This window comes from Alligator mississippiensis, chromosome 2 (assembly GCF_030867095.1).
Source record: "Alligator mississippiensis isolate rAllMis1 chromosome 2, rAllMis1, whole genome shotgun sequence".
NCBI classification, from domain to species: domain Eukaryota; kingdom Metazoa; phylum Chordata; order Crocodylia; family Alligatoridae; genus Alligator; species Alligator mississippiensis.
The window spans coordinates 149,976,331-149,980,023 of record NC_081825.1 but is presented as its reverse complement, the minus strand read 5'-3'; the positions used below and the strand labels follow the sequence as shown (position 1 = coordinate 149,980,023).

General features: G+C 45.1%; 1 pseudogene; it reads right to left on the bottom strand.

The window, feature by feature from the left end:
• LOC109283344 (uncharacterized protein K02A2.6-like) lies at nucleotides 1-3,387 on the bottom strand (annotated as a pseudogene).
• Between the last annotated feature and the right edge of the window lie 306 nt (nucleotides 3,388-3,693).

Below are 3,693 nucleotides of genomic sequence, written 5' to 3'. Positions count from 1 at the left end.
TCAGGCCAGGGTCTAGCCAGATCTAAGTGTGTGGAGTTTGGCCTGTGATATGTTGTGGGTTCAGCAACAACACTCTGGACACTGCTGTGTTGAACTAACAGTTATTTGTTATTATAGCTCTCTGGAATCATATCCAGGGTGGATCTTAACAAGTGCAAGAGGAACCAAGAATGCCTCTGGCTCCTCATGGTGGAGAACATGGAATCCCCAGGGCTGTAAAAACTGCCACAAAGTAAAGCGAACCCTGCAGTGCTGAACATGAGGGCTTTGGCATTAAAGGGACAGTACAAGGAAAACACCTCCCCCCCATTTTCTCCCTAGACAGATTAGTTAGCCAACCATTTGGGAGGACTCCACTTCCACTGTGGTCTTCCCATAGAACCAGGCTCAGTGATGAGTTCAGCGAATGACGGCCCTATCAGCCTATCTGAAGACTCAACAGCGACACTTCCTTCTGACGGTGACAGCAAAGGGTTTGCATTGGTGGAAACAGGTAGGTACTTCTCCAGTGAATCCATGTCTGTTGGTGGTGGATAGGTGCTTGAAGCTTGCTCAGGTGTAGGGTTATCAGTAGGAGAACGTCCACACGGCTGGTCCATATGACGTCTCCAAACTTGTCCGTTGTCAGTATATGATACAGGTCCAGTGGCGCTTACAATTTTAGATTTTGTCCACTGCGGGGCTGTCCCATAGTTCTGAGCAAACACAGTCTCTTGTGGAATGAAAAGACATAAGGGACCAGATTCCAATGCAGAGTCCAATTCCTTTTCTTTCCTAAACTGCATGTCTCTCACAAGGTCAGGGTTAACAAGGTCAAGGCATGTCTTGAGATGACAACCCATAAGAAGCTCTGATGGGCTGGACCCTGTTGTAGGGAAAGGAATTACATGTTGAGCAAATAGATATCTGGCCAGTCTGGTAGGCTAGTCTCCTACAACAATCCTTTTCAATGCATCTTTTGTAGTCTGCACCATTCTCTCAGTTTGCCCACTGGCCTGTGGCCTGCAAGGTGCAATGGTAACAGTTCAAATGAGGTTGTGGCTGGCAAAATCTTGGAACTCTGCTGAGGTGAATGCACTGCCATTATCAGAAACGATAGTGTTGGGCACCCCATTGGTTGCAAACAGCTGACGGGAGATCTATTATAGTGGCAGTTGCTATAAGAGTTGAGACAGTAATCACTTCAAGCCATTTTGAGTACGAGTCAACAACAATTAAAAAATTCTTACCTTGAAAAGGGCCAGCAAAATCAATGTGGATGCATGACCACGGTTCCTTTGTTATTTCCCAAGGGAATACTGGTGCCTTCGGTGGATTATGATGGGTTGCTTGACAAATGCTGCACTCCCTCATAACCCTTTCTATGTCATTGTCCATACCTGGCCACTGTACATCATTTCTAGCCAGCGTTTTCATCCTCACAATGCCTGGATGTGCTGCGTGCAGCATTGTCAGTATGATTTGGCATCCTGCTTCTGGAATTATGATTTGATTTCCCCACAAGATGCAACACTTGAGTGCAAACAGCTTGTACTGACGTGATGAAAATCACCTGAATTCCTCAGCCAATTTGTCTGCAGGCCAGCCCCTCCACACCCAGTTGAGGACATAGGCAAGGATAGGGTATTTTGCAGTCATCCTTGCTATCTGTTCAACTTGAAGAGGGGCTTCTGGCATGGAGTCTAGCATGAGGACTTCCGCTGGTGGAGGAGTAGCACAATCAGGTATTTGGAGAGGTAGGTGGCTTAATGCATCAGCATCTGCAATCATTTTCCCAGGTTTGTACATGAGTGTATAGTCATACGCATTTAGCATGATGCTCCAGCGTTGCGTACAAGGAGACAAAATAGGAGGAGTTGGTTTGTCCATAGTAAAAATTCCAAGAAGGGGTTTGTGGTCTGTTCGGATTTCAAATTTGCAGCCATAAACATAATTGTGAATTTTTTTAACTCCTGCAATGATTGCCAATGCTTCTTTATCAATCTGTGCATAATTCCTCCCGGTTGAAGTCATTGTTCTTGAGTAAAAACAATGGATGCATCCGTGCCATCAGGCAATGTATGACTGAGGACAGCACCAACACCAAACGGCTAGGCATCACAAGTAATGGACAGTGGCTTCAGCTCATCATAGTGAAAAAGGATAGAGTCTGATGTCAGCAACTTCTTGATGCCCTGGAAGGCTTCATTGTGCTGGCAAGTTCACTTCCACTGAGCTCCTTTATCCAGTAAGCGATGAAGGGGCTCTGCTATGGTGGCTTTGTTTTTCAAGAAGAAGTGATAAAAGTTGAGAAGTCCTAAGAATGCTTGAAGATCCTGTCTGCATTTTGGTATAGGGGCATCATGTATTGCTTTTACCTTGTCTTCACCCGGGTGAATGCCAGAAGTATCAATTTGATACCCCAGAAAGTTGATACTGGAAACTCCCAGTTGACATTTCTCTTTTTACTCTGATACTTGCTTCATCGAATCTCTGTAAAACTTCTCTGAGTCTCTCAGTGAGTTTCTCTCTAGACGGCCCCATGATCAACACATCAAAGTATGGAATAAACCCGAGAATTCCTGCTAGCATTTTTTCCATGAACCGCTGGAAAATTCCTGGTACCACAGAAATTCCAAAATGGAGGTGCTTGATACAGAATGCTCCCTGGTGTGTAATTATTGTTTGGGCCTCAGCAGCCTTGTCATTCACTATCAATTGCTGATAGACTTGAGTGAGGTCAAGTTTGGCAAAAACCTTCCCTCCTGCAAAAACAGACAGTAACTGGTTAATGACAGGCACTGGGTGCGGGTCCTGCTTAAGTGCTTTATTAACAGTGCACTTGTAATCCCCACAGATGCGAACACTGCCATTAGGTTTTAAAACAGGAACAGCTGGTGTGGCTCAGCTTCTATGTATGATTGGCTCGAGGACCCCTTGCACAATAAGCCGATTTAATTCTGCATCAATTTTTGGCCGCAGTGCAAAAGGTACATTCCAAGCCTTCATAAAGATAGGGGCTACCACAGGATCCATTTGGAACGTCACAGGTGGACCAGAGTAAATTCCTAATTCCTCGGAGAATACCTGGGGAAACTCCCTTGGAAGCCTTTCCAGACTTTCTATGCAGAGACTGTGTATGCCTTGAATGCTGATTCCCAATGGTGAGAATCAATTTCTCCCCAGAAGACTTTTGCAGGAACCCTTAGTGACAATGAGGGGTAGATGCTGTCTAACAGATCCATACTGGACATCGACACTGCAGCTAGCCAAAATCTCCACAATCTGTCCATTGTAGTCATGCAGGCAACACTCAGGTTTCGCTAACTTGGGAAGAGGGTGCCAAAATAAGTGGAAGAATGTGTTTTCATCTATGAGGGATAATCCTGAACCCAAATCCACTTCCATTTTGCACTTCTTTCTACAGTTGCAATCATCTCAGAACCTGAGTTTCGACAGCACCAGTATTTTGAATCAAATATGGTTTTTGTACCTCATGTTCTGGGGAGGACTCTAATCTGTGAGTGGTTTGGGAGTGAATACATTTGCCACAGTCTTTTTGTCTCCTGGAACTGGCTTTTGAGCAGCAAACCATCTCTATATGGCCCTTCTTCTTGCAGGCATGCTACTTTGCATTCCTAAACCTGCACTCCTTTCATCTATGTTGGCCACCACAACTCAAACAAGTCTGTGGATTAATTGGCTTACCTGGTG